Raw genomic sequence first — 21,065 nt, 5'->3', positions numbered from 1 at the left:
TCCTCAGGGGATTAAAACTGTAACCGAACAGGACCCTCCGTGGCCGTCCTGGAACAGACCACCCCCTTCCATGTTCTCTGCCTGCCTCTTGTCTGTAGAAAAAGTTTAGCCTCCGAAGCCTTCCCTGAGTTCCAAAGAGTACATTTAATCAGAGAAGTGAGAAAATACGGAAAAGAAAACAGTCAGGCAAGACAAAATAATAATTGTTTAGCCATTAAACAAAGTCAAGAACATTTAGTTCCTCCTCCAGGACTACAGATAATATTCTGAGCCATACCCTTTGAGCTGTTTTGCAGACACTGAAACCCTCACTAAATGGAAGATGTTAACTATACGCTTCCCTCAAGCATGTAGACCCCAGACTGGTTGGAACCGGAAGGTTGACACTGTTGACTCCCAGTGACCTCAGCACTAACCAGTCAGAAGAATGTCCATGAGCTGATCACATACCCCACAACCCCCCTCCCTCACCATCTTTAAAAACTTTTCCCTGAAAGCCTTCAGGGGGTTCAGGTCTTGAAAACACTAGCTGCCTGGACTTTTTCCTTGGTGCCCTGCAGTAAACACTTCACCTTCCTTCATCAAAACCGGGGGTCAGTGGATTGGCCTCACTGCACATGGGCAAGTGGACCCAACTTTGGTTCAGTAATGAAACGGGGATGGGAATTACTGACCATCAAATCCAGAAGGCGATGGAAGAAGCAGACAAGACACACCTTCTCAATACTATATCAGTCAGGATAAGATAGGTTTGTGCTGTGTAACAAACAGTCCCATGGCCATATACTCTCACCGCTTGCCTTGTAGTCACTCAGGCTGACCCAGGTACCCTGACCTGCTGGAACACAGCCTTTTCTGCCACTGTGGCTGGAGAAGTGTGCTGGGGGCTGTTCAAAGGAGTGTGTAGAACATACTTCACTTGCACTAACTCCCCTCATCAATTCACAAATACCCGCCATCGGGAGTTTGGCCCCACCTAACTACAGAGGGGGCAGGACACTGTAATCCTCCAATGAGCCTGGAAGGAAAAACAGAAAGATGTGGGTGAATCCAAGCACCCCACAGACACAGGTCTACCTCACCCAGTAAATGCTCAGGAATATGTTTCCTTTCTGTCAAAACAAGTTGCTATTTCATCTTTCTTAAAACACTGTTTCATTAGCTTTTCATGTTCCCACTTCTGATAAAGATGTGAGCACAAAAAAATCTGTTCTTCACCCTCTTAACTCTTCCATAAGTGACAACCAGCATTCAGTTTCAGAGAGGGAGGAAAATAGGGTTGAGTGGAGACTGAGGTCTAAAGGGCCCGACTGCTTCCCTCTCAGCCTTATTGCAGCCATGATGGAATAAATGCAGGTTCAGTGATGCTAAACCTTTGTTTTTCGTTTTTTTCAAAGAGGACCCCAAAATCTGTTTCTCAGTAAAATTTCCTAATGTTTAAATATCAATGATTCAACTATCTTTTATAAACAGTGCTGGCTACGTGGGCACACCTTGCAGATATGGTGAGTTCAGTCCCAGACCACCACAATAAGGCGAAAATTGCAATAAAGTGACTTGTGCAATTTTTTGTTTCCCCAGTGCACATACCAAAGTTACGTTTACTCTACACTGTAGTCTGTTAAGTGTGCAATAGCATTGTGTCTAAAAAAATTTACATACCTTAATTAAAGAATACTTTATTGCTCAAAAAATGCTAACAATCATCTGAGCCTTCAGCAAGGCACGGTCTTATTGCTGGTGCAGAGTCTGAACTAGCATAAGAGCTGCCAGAATGGGGCACAGAGACACGAAGTGAGCAAACGGTATCGGAAAAATGGCGCCAACGATTTGCTCGATGCAGGGTTGCCACAAACCTTCAATTTATAAAAACACAGTATCTGCAAAGCACGATAAAGCGCGGTGCAATAAAAGGACGTCTGCCTGTGGACGAAAGGGACAGGCCGAGCCGCCAGTCAGAGATCTCTGATCCAACAGCACTTGCCCTTATTCTCAGAGGAAAGAGCCAAGCTCCAGAGAAGGCGGAATATGCCTGAGATCAGCCCCAGCTCAGGGGGCAGGATGGCGGGGTCCTGCTCCCCTGAGTCCCTGTGCACGTGGCCTTCTGCGAGACCCTCCTGTGGAAACCGGCCAGTGCCACTCGGTGTGTCCCAGACCCCTTTCTGCACCCGGTCTTTGCTCGGCTTTGGGGACTCTGAGGCCCAGCAAGCCCTGGGACAACCCCAAGCTGCCAGATGCCCAAGCTGATAATGCTTCCAGTAGCATGCAACTTTCCCACGGCCCTGCATCCTGGGGAGGGCTGACCAGGGTCACCTCCCCAGGGATCCTCACCTCCCGGCCCAAAGCAGACCCACAGCAGACCCACAGCGGAGCCAGGCCCTGTGGCCCCTTAGCTAACACACGGCCACAGCCCTGGGAGCCGCTGTTAGGTGTGTAATGTACGTCCCCCCACACTTGAACCCTCCCTTCGTGGGACCCAGATCACTTTCTTGGGAGCCACCTGTGTTGCCTTGGGATTGAATAGCAACCCCTTAGGAGCAAAGGTGTTTTGGAGCTAGTCTTCCGCTGGACCCTCCCAAAGCCCCAACAGGTGGGATCCTCACCCAAGAGCCCTCTTTTGCCAGAAAGACCCAGATGGAAAAGAGCACACGACTGGTTAGTGGCAGAGCTGGGAGTCCAGGTCCGCTCTCTGACCTTTAACTCCAATCTTCTTTCCTCTGAAACAAAGTCAGGAGCAGAAAATGAGGATTTGTGTCAGCTGGAGAAGAAAAAGTGTGCCATCTCATGGCCACTGCATTCGTCTGCTCACCTGAGAAAGAAAACTCGAATGCCTGACATGTGCCAATACGACTTTATATATTTTACATGTAAACAAACAAACAAAAATAGCACAGATTCAGGACAATTAAATTCCCAGTTTACAGAAGAGGAAACAGAGGCTCACAGTCATACAAGTGGCTGGACGTGGAAGCTGAGATCTGCCTGGAGGTCGTGCACGTGAACTTCCAGACTCAGATTAGCACTGGGGGCTTACCAACAGCTCAGCTCCAGCCAGAGAGGACAAGAAGGACTCACCACCACGGACAGCCACTGTGCCTTCTTCTGCACCAAGTGCAATGCCCAGGGTCGATAGGCTTTTTCAAACAATTTCACTTACACACCATAAAATCCACTCGGTTAATGTGCACAACCCAACAATACTGAGTAAATTATCAGAGTTGTGCAACTGTCACTACAGTCCAAGTCTAGAACTTTTGCATCACCCCAGAAAGATCCCTCAGGCCCGTGTGAAATTGATGCTTCCTCCCCACCCTCTGTCCCTGGCAACCATCAATCTGTTTCTCTCTGGATTTGCCTGTTCTGGATGTTTCATGAAAATAGAATCCTACCACATGTGGTCTTTTGTAGTTGACTCCCTTCATTTAGCATAATGTTTTTTGAAGTCTCTGCTTTTTGTAGCACGTATCAGTACTTCATTCCTTTTTATTGTCAAATAATATTCCATGGGTGGATATAACAGATCTTGTTTATCAGCTTAATCAGCTGTTTAATTAGTCGGTAGACATTGAAGTTGCTTTCCCTTTGGAGCTATTATGGGTAATTCTGCTATGAACATTCGTGTGCGAGTCTTTGTGCAAACCTGTTTTATTTCTCCTGGGTAGATACCTAGTCACGCAATTGCTGGCTTGGATAATAAATTTATGTTTAAAAAAAAAAACAGCAAAGTATTTTCCAAAATGGCTGCACCATTTATATTTCTCCCGGCAACGGAGAAACTTCCAGTTTCTCCACACCTTTATCAACATTTACTGATATCCATTTTCTTCCTATAGCCACGTGGTTTGTTTATGAATTAACACAAGGAATCCCACCAGATACCCCAGAGACAGGGGCTGGCATTCTTTCCCTCGGGCAGATGGGAAGATCCAGTTTCAGGAAAAGTGAAGCAACTGCCAAGGTCGCAAGCCTGGAAGGGAGCAGCGTTCAGCCTCGACCCAGGCCTGCTTCTCACCATGGCTGATCTGCCTCGAACCCCTCTCCTCTCCTGCCTCCTCTGGCACCAGGCACTACACAGGCTCTTCCATCTCATCCATCAACTCAACACCGGTGGGGCATCCACAAACTCACACTATCTGTACGATCCTATGCTTTCACTTGCTTAAGCTTCACAATTAATTTTTTCCTGAGTGAGGTGAGATTCAGAAGTGACCATCCATCTCTCCAGGGGTCAGCAAACTTTTTCTGGAAAGGGTCAGATGATAAATATTTTAGGCTTTGCAGGCCAGACAGTCCCTGTCCCAAATACTCAACTCCGCCGTTGCAGCGTGGAAACACCGGAGACATTGTGTAGGTGCATGGGCGGGTGCCAGGCAAGCTTCATGCACCAAAACCGGCAGCCGGCCAGGTTTGGCCCGCAGGCCGTGGTTTGCAACCCCTGGTCTTTGTCACACTTTTTCACCAGGTAGTAAGCGACTGGGTGAAAACCTGAGGCTAGTCAGCCTGACACTTTGAAGTGTGTCTTCTCTCCACCCCAACTCACCACTTGGCTCGCGTCCACCTCCTATACTGATTCCAGGATGAGCTTTCCAACTGGGACAAGGGCCTCCTTCCCCTCTGTTACTGCTCCTGCTCAACTGGGGCCTTTCGGTCCCGTGCCCAGCGCACTCAGCCACCAGAAAGTCCTTATGCCCAGCTCGCGCAGTGCCGCAGGAGCTCCAGGTCCCAGAACCAGGCGGCCGCCTAGCAGTGGGCCTTCCCCGCTCACTGTTCTCACCTGCGGAGTGGGGCGGGAGTGGTCCAGCATCACGGGGGGACTGTGAGAATCAAATGAATGGATACAGGAGCACCACTTTCAAATGGGACCTGGCACGAGGCAGGCTCTCAATAAACGGTCGCTCTCTGGGTAGCCCCACCCACAAGGAAATGTTATTAGTTTTGTGTCTGCACATTATTTAATATCTCCCCGGAGAGAGGAGAGAACGCATAGCAGTCAAAATTTCCTATATAATTATTGCTGGCCGCACAGGGTGGTGCTTTATAGTTTTACAGAAAGTGGAACAGCCCTGAGGACAAAAAATGGAACGTGGTAGCAGTAATAATAGTGACACTAGTGATAATGGTCCACATTTATCAGGCACTTAGTAAAGCAACACGCTAAGTACTTTGCAAACACGCTGTCCCACCAGCCAGCATCTGGACAGCGCTTCTGAGCCGATGAAGCTGTTTCCAGAGTCGTAACCCACACACGCCCACCATCGACCCATGAGGGTGGCCTCCGGGTCCCCTCTGGTTTACAGATGTGGAAACTGAGGTGGCTTACCTGCGTTGCTATCTGGGCTCTCACCCGGGACGTTGAGCTCCAGAGCCGACTCAATTCTCCCCACTACCACCTGCCACTGTGTCCTGCCCGGGCCAGAGCTCCACCCCAGTGTTTTCTTTAAGCCTTTGCCCTACTAACGACATCCATGCTCAGCTTCAAGTCACTTTTCTCTCCCAGGAATAGGTCTGCTTTAAAAGACCATGGGGAGAGTCAAGGCTTAACCAGAGAGACTGCTCTCTTGTCGTGGGTCCTCCTGTGTCTGGACCACAGGCGGGGCATCCTGGGAGCAAGTGGACCCTCCCCAATTTCCTGTGTCCACCCAGCCCATGGCTATCGGTTTGTGGTCCTCCACGCAGAGAAAGTGGAATCCAAGTGTGGAACTTTAAGGGGGGGAGAAGGTGACCATCCACTCCAGGCAAAGTCCCCCCCCCCCAAGTGCTAAGATGTTCTTACAAGGTTGTACTCTGGGGAAGCCCCTCTAAGGACTGGAGAGGTTTCCCACTTCCCGACACAGCTCCTGCTTGCACTGGGGAAGTCGGTCCTTGTAACGTCCCCTCGACTTGCCAGAACCAGCCTGCTTTTCTCCGCCCCAGGACAGCCTCAGAGCAGTGGTGACCAGCTCCACTATTTCCCTCTCCAGGCATCTTTGCAGCCTCAAGTCCCTCAGCCCAGCTCTCTGTACCTGGTGTGTTTCCAGCATCCTTCCAGAGCTGCCTCGGTCGTCCTCGGACACACCCATCAGTCTCGAAGCACATCGGCCCTCCTTGTCCACTTGCCAGCCCCAAGGGTCCCTTGCCATCCCTCGCCTGTAAAGGGGGACTAGCGGTGCTTGCACTGTGGCTGACTCTTACAGGCAGTACATGCAAAGTCGCGTCTGCACTGTGATGTGTGGCTTTTCTAGGAATGGCAGATAAGAGTGGTTCTGCCGCCCAGCCAGGGGCCCTTAGACTGGGCACCGCGGGCAGCCGCCAAGCCTCCCTCATCCTGTGTCTCGTACACACATTCCCACACATCGGATGATATGGATTTTGCATCAGTGAAATTACTATTTTTGATTTGAAAGTGCAGCAAGCAGTCTTCATGGCGAATACCACGACCCTCAAAATTGTGTTCCATCCCCCTTCCCGTCTTGGCTGCAGCTGTCCGGGCTGGGCGGAAGCGGACTGGTTCCCACGGGAGAGATGTTGGAGGAGATCGGCCAGGAGGGAGGTGCCTGGTCCTCGCGCAGCCTCACGTGGCCTCCCCACAAGTGTCCCCGGACACAGCCCTCTTTGCCCCTGCCTCTTCCTCTCTCAGGAGGACTGGCTCCAACTCTCCCATCTTCGGGTCCCAGAGCAGCAGTTACCACTTTTCTCTGCTGCTCTCCGTGGGGCTCCCGGGCAGCAGGAATATCACTGCTCCCTAAGATCCGTGCACCGCGCGTTCACATCCCCTCCCGCAGCGCTGGTTGTGTTGCGTGTGTGTCTGCTCACGTGCCTTGCCCTCCACGGGGTTGTTAGAACAAAGATTAAAAGGCACCATTAGGTGAGCCCTTAGTGCGACCCAGGCACTGGGCTGGGAGATTCATATGCACCCTCTCCGGTCCTCCCTAAATCCTTAGAAGCCGGCCCTTTGGTCTGATTTGCAAGGAAGGAAACAGAGGTTGGCGATTTTCTCAAAGTTACGCACCTAAGTGAGGGCAGAGCTGGGCTGAAGTCTGAAGCCCTCAGCTCCACCCACGTCCTCAGTCACCTCTGCATCCCCGCCTCCTGCCGCGTCGCCTGATGCCCAGCACAAGCTCAGCTGCTGCCGGCTGCCTCGTGAGTGAGTGAGGGAGTAAGCGAATCAACGGATGAGTGAAACTCTCCAAACCCGAGGTTCTCCCAGCCCGGAGGCGCCCGCAGGACGCGGCCGTGTGCGCCTCACCCGGAGAGCCGCAGCCCTCTCAGGAGAACCAAGGTTATCAGCTGTTGCTTTAATCCACAATAGGGCCTTCCAGATACTCATTTATTAGCGAGCCAGATGGCAGCGAGAGCCAGCGATTCCTGGTCCCCGGCCCCAGAGAACATGCCCTTCGCCGCCCGGGGACTTACCTCTGATTGAGTCATCTCACCGTCCACTGGGGATCCTTGATCTCATGACCTCGGCAAGCAGAGGGCCTTCAGCCAACAGCCAACACCAGCCTCTGGACCTTCCCTCCCTCCTTCGTCCCCTCCCTCCCTGCATCCGTCCCTCTGTTCCTTCCTTCGTCTTTCTTTCCCTTGTTCCTTTTTTCCCTTTTCCTTCCTGCCTCTTCTCTCCCTTCCTGCTTTCCTCTCTACCCTTTCCTCCTCATTCACTCGCTCACAGTAGCTGCACTGCTGTGGGCTGGGTCCAGAAGTCCACAGTCAGAACTGGGAACCCGCTCCCACCCTTGGGATGCCCAGAGCCAGGCGGGCAGGTGACAGCCGCCAGGTCACATGGGCTGAGACAGGCTGCAGGAGTCATAAGCAGATGTGTGCAGGGGGCATGGAGGAGGCACGGAGGGGAGAAAGCCAGGTCCCCCAGGGACTGAGGAACTCCAGGAAGGCTTCTCAGAGGAGGTGTCCCTGCTCTTTGCCCTAATGACCTGCATTCTGAAGGGTTAACCTGGTGAACAAGGCAGAAGTTTGTTCTCACAGCTCCCTGCTCAGAGGTCCTCACACTCCTCCCCATGCCCGAATCCCTGCTGGCACCGTCAGTGTTCAGCCTTGCCCCCTTGACTCAGAAAGTCAAGATCAGCATGGACCCAGCACCCTGTGTGCCCCCAGGGACCTGTCCTGCATCGTGTCCTGTTGCATCTCACTTGCCAAAGTCTCCCCTTGGCCCCCCACTCATCTTCTTAAGGCAGCCACTCACAGCCAGACCCCCATGGTGCCCGACCCGGCCACCCCCACAGTCCCCCGACCCTGAGCTCCCTGCTTCCCCTCCCCTCCCCACCACGCCATCCTCCATGACACACAGTGGCTGCTGGAACAGCCTCCCCCAACACACCAGGGCTCCGGGCACCCCCACCCACCTTGGTTGACTCCCTCCCTTGGCAGAGCAGAGTCACATCTCCAGACCCAGATGTGAGCCCCAACACACACACTCCACGTCCGCACGAGCTCCAGCCTGGTCTCCCCCTTGCTCCTCCCCTGAGTGACCCTGGGAGGCACCACCTCTGCACCGCTCCTCACGCCTTCCTGCCTCCCCAGAGAGTGCAGGCACAGGAGTTTTAACAAGCCTGAGGAGAGCTGCCGGCGGCCATGGCAGGACCAGCACCACGGACAAGCCGCCAAGTGTCGGGCACTTCACATGGGGCCAGCCATCCCACCCTCAAGACCACCCATCCGGGAAGCCATCATTCGACCTTTGCCACAGGGGAGGAAACTGAGGCTCAGAGAGGTGAGGTGGCTCGTTCCAGGTCGCTGGTTAATAAGAGGGAGACTCAGGACGCGGGTCCAGGGCCCTGGCTCCAAACCCAAGCTCGGCACCATCCCAATACTCCCTCTCACCGCCCCTTGGCAGTCATCCACCCGACTCCTTCCAATTCTTGAAGAATTAGCCGCTTCCTCCTGGAAGCCTTCCCTGACCCCTTAGGCTGGAACGGATGCTCCTGCTTTGCACACACAGAGGAGTCAGCATTCCCAGTGGTCAACCCTCAACAAGACATGTCCGCACCCCGCCACTACCCTGCAAGGCTCTGCGTCCCCTGCCCCCACCACGTGCAGTGTGTTGTAGCTGCTCAGGGAATTCCGTGGACTAAATAAAAAGAGCCAGTGCTGAGGGCCTGCCTGCGACGAGCAGGTCTGATTCACGGGACGCAGCGAGAGCAGGGCTTCCTAAGTCTAGAAGGACTGAAACAGGGCTTAAGGGCACCCAGCAGTAAATCCGCAGGAACAGTGGGGGGACCTGCGGCGTGTCCCCCAGGGGATTTGGCAGGAGCCTGAGTCAAGCCGAAGGGGCTGCAAAAGACCTTGAGCATCAGAACCAGCTCCCTCCTTCTCAGCCTGTCTTGGTTTCCTCAATCCTAAAACCAGAGGTCAGAGACCAAAAGCCCAGTTTTATTTGACCAGCACAGTTTAAAAAAATTTTTTAAATCCATAGCCAACATTTAGTCATTGAGAATTTCTTCCCCCAAATTAAAATACTTGGCCACACGGGACTTCCTTCTCTCAGCCTGGGCACAGTCAGCTGGAGCCCCGGACTGCCCAGCCCGTCCCCGTGGGGCCTGTTTTCTCCACTTTGCCACAGTCCCCAGCATCCCCCAGCATCCCCCCCACCAACAGGCAGCATTGCACTGGCAAGGCCACCAGGCCAGCTTTGTTGGTGGCACCCACCTGGTCCTGAGCATATGTATTAACCAAATCCCAAACTCCACCTCTGATGGGAACCTTCAGCTGCCTCTCCTGGACATCCTGCTGGCCTGGGAGGGTTTGACCTTGAATCTGCTGCATCTTTATACATTTTCATCTCTTTTCTCCTCCAAACAGAGCCACATGACTCCCCTTCCCCTGGAATCAGACAGATCCACACTTGAGCCCTAACTGGGATCCGAGGCTGTCTCACAGGTCTCTGGGCACAGGCAACATCCCGACCTGACGGGAATCTGCTGTGGGCAGAGCCTATAACTTATCAGGTACATGAGGAAGGACCACAGCCTTCAAAGGACATCTTGAACGTCAACCCTCTGCCTCTTCTCCCTCCCCCACTCTGCCCCACGGCATCGTCCTCTCTCTCTCTTTCTTTTCCCCACCCTTTTTCTCTCTCTAACCTGACTCCCAAACTCAGAAGTACTTGGTTGCGTTGAAACTTGGCACCAGAGTCCTGAGCCTTAAGGCAAACATTTGTCCTAGAATTTGCTGGAAATCACTTGGCTCCTCTTAGCTGGACAATGGCACAAACCAAACGGCAACCCCCTTCCCTGCACCTGCCACCACCCCCACCCCCACCATGCAGTTTGGCTAATTGGAGGCTCCTGGAATTTCCCCAGGCTGCATGTAAGAGTCTCTCCAGGCAGGAAACTCAGCAAACCCCTGAAAAGCTCCAGAGTCGGTGAGTCATTGGCCAGGGCCGCAGCCAGGCCGGCCTGCAGACAAGGGTGCCCCCTCTTGTTATTCACAGCCTCGGCTGGGTCTGCAAAGCTCCCTTGAGTTCCGGGCGGGTGTTGCAAGCCGTCATCATTAGAAAGCTGTCCCATGGCCAGCATGCACCCACCAAGCTTGGTTCCAGAGGATGCTGACATGTGGCCAAGAAGCTAATTAGAGGGAGAAGTGACCTATTCACTCACCAATCCTTTCATTCATCCATCCATTTATTTCTCCACTCATTGCAGCTTAAATTATTTGACTTGCTTCCTCCTTCCCTTGGTCATTCACTTAGACGTGTACTAGTTTACTTGTAGATCTAGATACGGGTGAAGATGGAGATTCAGCTTCCCTTGTTTACTTTCTCATTGATTAATTCACCCACCATACACTCCTCAACTCAACTATCTTTCCCTTAATCCATCCATCCATTTCCCCATCTGTTCATACATTGGCTCACATTACTAATATATTTATTAATACACTCATCCATCCACTCATCCATTTATCCATCCACACCATCACTCCATCTAGTCATTAATTCACACACAGTTTCACACACAGAAACATTAATTCACACACAGAAACAGCTCCCTTCCTATGGTACAAGGCTGTGTAGGGCAGGTTAAAACTACTAAGACATGAGCCCCACCCTCTAACGTCGCTGTCTCAAACGGGGAATAAGCCAGGAACCCCAGAAAGCAGGGCGCAAGGGAGAAGGGGACCCCGGCGTGACAGAGAAAGGAGAAGCAAGGTTCTCTGGAGCACTGGGAGCAGAAGTCAATCTGTGCGGGAGCAACCGAGTGCCTTCCCCTGAGGGCAGTGTCTCCAGGGGGCTGGGGAGACCGCCCAAGGCAGAGATGGACGGGGAGGCAGGCACTCAACGTGTGAAGTGGGCACCGGGGCTAGGGAGGGAGGCCCCCCCCTCAGCAGGCAGGTGCCCCGATGAACAAATGCAGATGCAGGGGGCTGGGTGTCCTGACTAAGGTCGTGGGATCTGGGACCACGAGATCCCAGAATCGGCTCCAGAACTGCCTCGCAGGAGCTGTGGGACCTCGGGTGACCCAGCCCGTCTAGGTGGCCTCCATACAAGAGTCCCTGCAGGACCACTCCGAGGACTGGGTGGGGTGGATGGTGGGCGGAGCTGGCATGTGGAGCCGTCGCACATGTCCGGGTCTGGGCCTCGCGGGACAGGAAGGCTCCTGGAGGGACAGGGCGCGGGACTGGGCAGGCCTGGTTCCCTGCTGTCCGTCCAGAGCCGAGAACAGGGCTGGCACATCATGAAGGCTTAGTAAGTGTTTGTCAAATGAATGACGGAGCTGGAAAGGCTCTTAGAAATTATCCAGTCCAGCCATTTTCAAACTCTGCTACTTTGAAGGTGACACAGGGGCCACCAGAGAAGGTTTGGGCCAAGCACCTCTGTTTTTTTCTCTCTCTCTCAGCTTTGTATGCATTAAATGCATTGTATGAAGGAAAATTGTTCTAAAACATCTTACTTTCATGTTTTCAGATGTCATAAAAAGAATTGAAAAGTGTTTTTTAAAGGAAACACCATGAAAAACAGTGCAATGAAAACCATACAAGGATGTCGTGTACACGTAGGCAATCCTTGAGTCCATTAATACTACTTAAAATTAAGAAAGCATCTTGCAGTGTACCACAGTTACTAAATCACAAATGTAATACTTAGTTCTTCTCAAGACACCTCAATTTTTAACTGTTTACATTTTGGACTTCTCTTTCAAAATTTCATTTCCTCTCCCTCTCCCCAAAAATCTTGATAAATGACGGCCGAACCCTCTTAAAGATTTAAAAAACTGAAGCTCAGAGAAAGGAAACATGCAAGATCACCCAGCAAGTGGATGACGGGGCCAGAGGGAAACCCCAGACCTCCAGGCTCCCGTCCAGGGAGCCGGCCCACCATCAGTCACATCCCAGAATTCCACGACCCTCCAGACTCTCAGGGGCACCCCCGCCACCATTCTCCCTCCTCCGGGACTCTGAGCTTCCAAGTGGAAGTGGGGAAAATGGTAAAAAGGAAGTAACTGGGCCAAGCCAAGGAGAGTGGGAAGGGCTCCCCGAGTACACACTGTCTCCTCAGGTGGGAAATTCAGCTGGAAATTCATTCACAGAAGAACAGCTAACACTATATGGTCAGGGTATTGGGTTTTGAAACCCTATCCTTTTTTTTTTTTAATCTATAATTATGTGGCACACACCTAATTAAAATGGACTATAATTGTTGAAATATTTTATTGAAGTCTTTTTTTCAAAACGACAGGTTTACCAGATGATAAAACTTGTCTTGTGGTTAACGTAGGCTGCCAAGAACCCTGGGCAGAGTGCAGGGTGGGGCTGTCGGCCGGCGGACAGTCAACCCCGTCTGAATGCCAGCATTCTTTGCTAAGCGCTCCTTCTGAAGGCTTCTCTCGGGCCCCGTGCCAAGAGCTCAGAACGGAGACAAATAGGCTGGGTGGGTGTTTTGTGCACAAAGATGACTGAGGTTTGCTTTAGCTTGACGGAGAAGCCCTTTGAAATCGTGCTCCCAGGGGGGGAGGGCAGCTGAGATCAGAGGGGACTGTTTATTCCAGAGCCCGAGGAGAGGAGTACGACCCCGGCCCCACGCGCAAGCAGCGCCCTCCTCCAAAAAGCCTGCAGACCGGAACGAAACAGTCCTCGGCTGCACGGGCGCGGCTGTGTCCTCACTTTATTCGGGAACCGGGTGGACGCATCTCCAGCGATGCCTCTGACAGCAGCTGCAGCGCACCGGCTCCTGGGCCCTCGGTGCTTTCACGTGCTTTGTTTCTAGCATTCACTGCCCACGTTACAGATGAGGAAACTGAGTCATAGACTAAGTAAGCGGTTTACGGCTCCCCGGCGTGGGAGCCGGCCAGGATCCTCACCCCGGCTCCGGCTTCCTCGGAGGCCGGCGTTCTCCCCCGCTGCTCTGACTCAGACCCTGACTCAAAGCAAGCGTCCTCATGGCTCAAAAGACTGAATCAGCCTGCTGGAGGGGAGGGGAGGGCAGGGAAACAGGCAGCAGGATCTGAGGGTTCCTTTTCGTTTTGGGGTGTCTGTCTGCCCTGCAGGTGGTGTGGAGGCTGGGTGTCCCCGGAGCCTGAGGGGTCCTGCGATCGTCACTGGACTGGAACCAGGGCCAGGCTGGGGCACAGGGTGACAGTCGTTTTATTTCCTGGCCAACAGCTAGGTGATTGTTGTACCCCAGTTCTGATCTCCATGGAAGAGTGAGCGGAGCCAGCGGGGCCCTGGTGTGAGTATGATGCTGCTCTTGTTTGTAGATGGATCATCTGCTTTGCCTCGTGGTATGGTCCCAACACAGCGGTGACACAGCTGCTGTCACCCCCAGGAGTCAGGTGACAAACAGGAGCCAGGAGGTGAGTCTCGGCTGATGCAACACAGTTAAAACTCCGAAGTCATGAAAAGAAAGTATATTCTCGGAGTTTCCCCATTTGGTGGCGGGTTCTTTATAAACGTATTATTATTTAAATAATTATATCTATTATTTTAAACATATCCTCACTGGCAAATCTCAAACTCCCAAATGTATCCCTTTGCAAATGATAACCATTATGTATAAAAATGGATAAAAGATAAATTTCTTCTGTACAGCACAGGGAACTGTATTCAATATCTTGTGATAACCGTTAATGAAAAAGAATATGAAAATGAGTGTATGTATGTGTGTGCATGGCTGGGACACTGCGCTGTGCTCCAGAAACTGACACACTGTAACTGACTATCCTTCAGTAAAAACATAAAAACAAATGTTTTTCAAAGGGTGAAAGTCTCTTAATCACGGTAGCTGGGAAAACAAGCAGCCTAGGAGAAAAAACATATTCTTCTTATTCCAATTCTTATGATTCCCTGTATTACTTTTGTTCTTCCTTTATTTGTCCGCTTTTCCCAACTTCAGGCTTCTTCTCCATGCGTCTTTTTTGGGGTTTTTTTGTTTGTTTTCTTTTTTTTTAATTGAAGTTTAGTTGATTTACAATATTATGTTAGCTTCTGGTGTCCAGGTAGCGGTTCAGTTACACATAGATATATTCTTTTTCTCTACAGGCTATTATAAGATGTTGAATGTTGTTCCCTGTGCTGGACAGTAGGACCTGGTTGTTTACCTATTTTATATACAGACATTTGTATCTCCTAATCCCAGGCTCCTAATTCATCCCTCCCCCTCCTTTCCCTCTTATTTACGAAACAGGAAGAAGCTCCCAGACACAGAAAACAAACCCACCCGTCTCATTTTTACTGAGCACCTACTATGTGGGAGACCCTAAGCCGAGCGTGTGGCCTTTCGCCCAAGAACAGAGGCCGCGGAAGGTGGATCAGGAGGCACAGCCCTAACAGCCGGCTCAGTGCCAGGCCGCTGCGGGGTCTGAGAGCATCTCTCTGCTCCCTGAGTCCAGCTGCCGCCTCTGCAGGCGGGGCGAAAGCCCGACCTCGGGGTTGTGGCCTGGCGGCAGGGACCCTCGCCTGGGTGGGGCCTGGCTCGGGGCCTGTGAGCCCTCCGCCACCAGCCGCCCGGCTCGCCCCTTCCCTCTCCGGGCGGTTTGTGCAGACTCACTCTGACAGCTGTCCAGGAAGGGGGTTATTTGTACAAAGCAGCCTGACTGCGTCTAAATCCCTCCCTGGGGCACTGGTTCCAAATTAAAATGTGGCAAGTTAGATCCCTGCCAGCCCAGCCCCCCCACCCCCGCAGGACTCTCCCTCCCCTCCCCTCCCCATGTCCTGTCCTGTCCCGGTGTTGTCACCCCAGGAGCAGTTCCACCTGCTCCTGAGCGGCCGGGTTACCCAACCACCTCCATCGCCAGCTCCTCTGTCTCCAGCTCCCGCCCCACCTGCTGGATCCGTCCTTTCCGCGTGGGGGGGAGTGGGCGGTGCCCGCTAGCCCTCAACCCAGGAGAGCAGCAAGGGAGCAATCACATGTGGAGCGAATTGATTAACCCACCCATGCCAGTCGTCTGGTATCTTGTCCCATCAACCCTGGGGCGTAGGTGTCTCATTATGCCCATTTAAGAGATGAGGAAATTGCAGGTCAAGGAGGTCACTACTAGAGATGACAAATGGCCCAGCTAGGGGTGGGGCAGAATTCACACTTGGAGCCTCTTATCCTATTCACTATCAATGAGAATGAATGTCTTTGTGTGTGAGTGTGTGTGTGTGGGTGTGCTTTATTTTTTACTGAAGTATAGTCAGTTTACAGTGTTGTGCCCATTTCTGGTGTACAGCGTAATGTTCCAGTCATCTGTAGACATACATATATTCCTTTTCACATTTTTCATTACAGATGACTACAAGATATTGAATATAGTTCCCTCTGCTGTACAGTAGGAACTTGTTGTTTACCTATTTTATAGATATCAGTATCTGCAAATCTTGAACTCCCAGTTTATCCCTTCCCACCCCCTTCCCCACTGGTAACCATAAGTCTGTTTTCTATGTCATGAGTCTCCTTCTATTTTGTAAATAAGTTCATTCGTGCCTTTTTTTTTTTTTTAGATACCACATATAAGTGATATCATATGGTATTTTTCCTTCTCTTCCTGGCTTACTTCACTTAGAATGACAGTCTCCAGGTCCATCCATGTTGCTGCAAATGGCATTATTTTATTCTTTTTTATGGCCGAGTAGTATTCCATTGTATAAATATACCACAGCTTCTTTATCCAGTCATCTGCTGATGGACATTTAGGTTACTTCCATGTCTTGGCTATTGTAAATAGTGCTGCTATGAACACTGGGATGCACGTATCTTTTTGAATTAAAGTTCCCTCTGGATATATACCCAGGAGTGGGATTCCTGGGTCATATGGTAAGTCTATTTTTAGTCTTTTGAGGAACCTCCATACTGTTTTCCACAGTGGCTGCACCAACGTGCACTCCCACCAGCAGTGTAGGAGGGTTCCCTTTCCTCCACAGCCTCTCCAGCATTATCATTCATGGACTTTTGAATGATGGCCATTCAGACTGGTGTGAGGTGATACCTCATTGTAGTTTTGATTTACATTTCTCTGATAATTAGTGACATGGAGCATCTTTTCATGTGCCTATTTACCATCTGTATCTCTTCATTGGAGAATTTCTTGTTTAGAGCTTCTGCCCATTTTTGGATTGGGTAGTGCTTTTTTGTTGTTGTTGTTATTAAATTATATGAACTGTTTGTATATTCTGGAAATTAAGCCCTTGTCAGACAACTGCCTTCTGAAACGTGTCTCCTGGCCTCTGGACCCTGTGCACACAGGAGCATCACAAAGGACTTGCAAGGTAGGTGCCACTGGCCCACGTTACGCATAGGGGACTGACATCAGGAGGTGAGATAAGGGGCCCCAGCCCCTGGCAAGGCTCTCAGCTTTGAAATGAGGCTGGATGGCTTTGGGACCCCATTTTCGTTTGACTCCCGCCTCCCCTTTTAGAGACCAGATGAGCAGAAAAGCCAGGTGGCCTTACAGCAAGGTTTCTCAGCCTCGGAGCTGTGGACGTTTAGGGCTGGGCAGCACTTTGTCGCACGCCCTGTAGGATACGTAACAGCCTCCCCGGCCTCCACTCGCTAGATGCCAGTAACAAGCCCCCTACCTCCTGGCCAAAACGTACTGACAACCAAAACTGTCTGCAGACAGGCCCGGTCGGGGGCAGAATCACGACTCCCACCCTGACACCAAGCTGAGAACCACTGCCTTACAGCGTACTCTTTTCCTTCAAGAAAGGCTATGCTCTTTGCCCCAAGGGCATGTCGAAATTCAGGCTAGATAATGTCTCAGAAAAGTAAGGAACACAGAGCTCGGCTCAGCAAAGCCAGGCCACACATGATGGTGTCATTACAATCATTCTCCTCGTCGCCTTCAGTGTCTCGCCTGTCAGAGGCGAGAGCAAGTCACCGCGAGCTGGTGATGGAGCTCCGGAGGGCGGGCGAGGGGACCCCAGCACCTGAGTCCGGTGGCAGATTCACAGGACACTTTGAACAAGTCCATTTGTCCTTTGGGGACTCAATGTTTCCCATCTCTATAATGGGAAGTCTGAGGGCTGCGACCCTCAAGGACATTCTTAAATTTAGCATTTCCAGATTTCCCAGATTCTGCCTCTGATTCCAGGACCAGTGTTATCACCCAGCAACAAGGTGCTCAGGCTCTGGGCTCTACCCACCTGGATTCAGACCACAGCCCGAGCACTTACCAGCTGGGTGACCTTAATCTCGCCACGTGTCTGCGTCTTCATCTGCAGAACTCAAGGATCAGACTGGCCTCTTAGGGTCATCACGAGAGTGACATGAGATGATACAAACACCGGGACAGAGCACACACTGACAACAGCCCTGTAAGAATTAATTATCACCAGAAACGCTGGCTGTATTTAAAAACATATGATTCTCATTTCTGATCTCAGGCTCCCTGAATCAGATCTTCCAAGGTGAAGCTACGTGTGTGTATTTTTTTAAAACTTCCGCATAGGATTCTGACATGATGGGTCCTTGGCCTGGCATTTAGGAACCACTACAAGTTACATGAAGTTCTCTGATGTTGGGACTATTCCACTGAAGCACAACTGCTGCCGTATGGGGGGCCCTGAGTGGTACGAAGCTGCAAGAGGTGCCCTGGCCTCTGGAAGTCACCATCGAACTGGGCAAGGCCAGCTTCTAAGCTAAAGACATAGCCCAAGCGGGCCTCTGCGGCCAGGACCGCAGAGAAGTTTGGAACGTGTGCTCAGACATAACAGAGGACAGAGGGCTGCCAAGTGAGGCTGTGCTGTCGTTGACTGCACTGAAGTGCTCAAGAAAGGTGGCGTTTTCTAATTCACATAAAATCGGCACAGGGCCAGTGGGAGGCCTGGAGGTCATTGCTCACCCAGGATGCCCTGGAAGCTCTGACTCATCCATCAGTGCCAGCTCGGCTGCCCCCTTCTCTGGGGAGCCTTCCCCAAGATCCCACAAAAGGAATTGACCACTGTGCCTTGCCCTGTTAGAGTCTTGCCTTTCCCAGATTTTAATTGCATGTTTGGGTCAATGCCTCCCCCCAAGAGAACATAAGCCCTTTAAGGGCTGGAACTGGGTCTTTATTATATTTCTTTTTATCTGATGCTTCTAGCATCGAATACAAGGTCTGGTACGGAGTAGGTGCTGAGCAGATACTTGTTGGATGAATGAATGGTTAGATAAATAAACAAATGAATTCCAACTAACTAAGAGGGTGTTAGTGACCATCAATGGAAAGGAATTCCACCACTGATCAAGACAGCTGGGCACCAGCTGAAGTGACCAACTCCTTGGAGGAGGAGGAAATGAGACTCAAAAGATGGACGTGGTTTTGCTGGGTGGAGACGCAGCGCTGAGGGAGTGAAGGGAGAGTTCCCGGGCAATCTCAAGTGCAGAAAACAAGCTCAAAAAACTGGAAGACAGGAGGAGTCACTAAAGAAGGGGTCAACGAAAGCACAGTTTGGGGGTTGCCATGGCAACACGCTCTTCATTTAGTATGGAATCACAGAGTAAATATTTTTGTAGAATCAACAGGCGAGTAAGAAGACACATGCACCTGAGGAAAGTCTTTGCACTTTGGGGGGTTGGGTCCTTGAACTCTCACCATTTTGTCCACAGCTTCCCCTAGGAATTGAGAAAATACCAGATACTTGGTACGTGCCCAAGAGACAGGGGAACCCTGGGTGCCGATGGGGCCCTGAGATGCACTGACTCAGGTGTGTTATACTAACGCAGTTGTGTGTCACAGACAATGTCCCTCCCCAACCTGACAGACCTGGGCTCTGACCACATCTTCCTGTGTGGCCCTGGACAAGCTGGACTTGCCTCTGGGTCTCAGTTTCCTCATCCGTGTAGTGGGATACAAATGCCCACCTCTCAGGACTCAGTCAAATTAAATGCAGTCCAACACTGGCTTTGCAGGTACTTAATCCTGTTGATTCTCTTTCTTCAGAATGTTCCATTAACATCCATTTGGCTGAATTCGGGAATCTGTCTCCGAACCTCAGAGACGACCATGTGGATTTAAATCTGATGGAGGTGGATTTAAATCTGATGGAATTTCCTTTGAACTAGTGATTCCCTCAAGGGGCTCTGTCTTTTGATGACCCCAAAAGCCACGATTTATGCTGCACAGTTTTCACTGCAGTGATGTTCTATCTGTGTCAGCAGCAGGGGGATATGGAAGTACACCGAGAAACCCCCAGGAAGGTAGAATATTCTGCAGAATGGAAACGTGCAGGATAAGGCAAAAGGTTTTTAAATAATACTGGCAAATCATGCTGTAAATTAAACTGCGAAGTTTTAAACAAAGCTCGTAACCAATTTCACCTCTGAGTTATTTTCTTTTTTTAAATTATTATTTTTTATTGAAGTGTAGTCAGTTCACCATGTTACTTTCAGGGATGCAGCAAAGTGACTCTGTTATACATATATATTTTTTCAGTTTCTTTTTTTTCTTCCCTTTATCAGGTTTATTATGTAGAATTATTACATTTCGACTGGACACACACATTATATTGCATGTAAATACAGATATACAGTGTACCGCACATTTTTTTTAGTTTTCATATTTTTTCAGTTTCTGTTATGGGTCATTACAAGAAATTGAATATACTTCCTTGTGCCATACAGTAGGTCCTTGTTGTTTATCTGTTTTATATATAATGTCGTAATGTGTATCTGATGTGTATCTGTTAAACCCAAACTTCTAATGTATCCTCCCCACCCCGGGTTATTTTCTTTACTACAAAGACTTTTGTTTTGCTTTGTCTTGTTTTGCTTTGCTTAGTGAGTACCAAAGAGAACACCTTGGGGTCCTCTATCCACCCCAAAGCAGACCCAGGTCCCAAGTGCCCTGTGACCACATTGCCAAGAGCATGCTGCTGGCAAGAACCCCTAAAGATGACATGTGTGGCACCTGACTTTGGCACACTGGGCTGGTGCATAAGACCCAGGACCAGTTCCATGCACCCGGCATCCTGAACAACTTCATACCCAGCTCGTGCTAGGAGCTGCTGGGGGCTGGGGGCCGCCAGGTTTGCAGGAACGCCCCCTGCAGTGAAAGAAGAGGGATCAATGTGTAGAAGCTGCTGGTCCTCATGTGGGCCCCATCTCTGCGTCCTGCACCTCCTCTGCCTGTTTCTGTCTCATCCCATGCACTCATGCTCAAGGCAGCTAAAGGGTTAAAAGCAGGGGGGCTGCAGCCAGGCCACCTCAGAGTGAAGCCTGGATCTGCCAGGGCCAGCTGTGTGAGCCTGGGCAAGTGACATGACCGCTCTGTGCCTTGGTTTCCCCATTGGGAAAAGTCACATGGTGCCAGTACCCCCCTCACAGGTGGTGCGGGGCTCTCTGGTCCATAAAGCTCTTAGATCAGGGCGTGACCCTCGGCACGTGCTCCCTGAGAGCTTTCTATTAATATCAATTCAGACGTGGCTGAGATAGACTGTCTGACTTCAAATCCACCGTCTTTCCACTCAACCTCACTGCCAGATGTCCACGAAGAACTCGGAAACGAGACCCTGGGAAGGGCTGAAATAGAAGGTCAAACAGGGCCCTAGAGAGGTCTGGTCCCTGGTAGGAGAGAGAACAGAGGAGGCACAGGGGTGCTGGAATTTGACTGCTGTGGGCTCAGATTCTGCCTCTACTGTTCACTGATGGCCTAGCCCCCAGCCCAGTTCCTCTGGTGGGG

Source organism: Camelus bactrianus, chromosome 6 (assembly GCF_048773025.1).
Source record: "Camelus bactrianus isolate YW-2024 breed Bactrian camel chromosome 6, ASM4877302v1, whole genome shotgun sequence".
Classification (NCBI taxonomy): Eukaryota; Metazoa; Chordata; class Mammalia; order Artiodactyla; family Camelidae; genus Camelus; species Camelus bactrianus.
The sequence above is the reverse complement of the archived record's forward strand: the minus strand, read 5'-3'. Positions refer to the sequence as shown.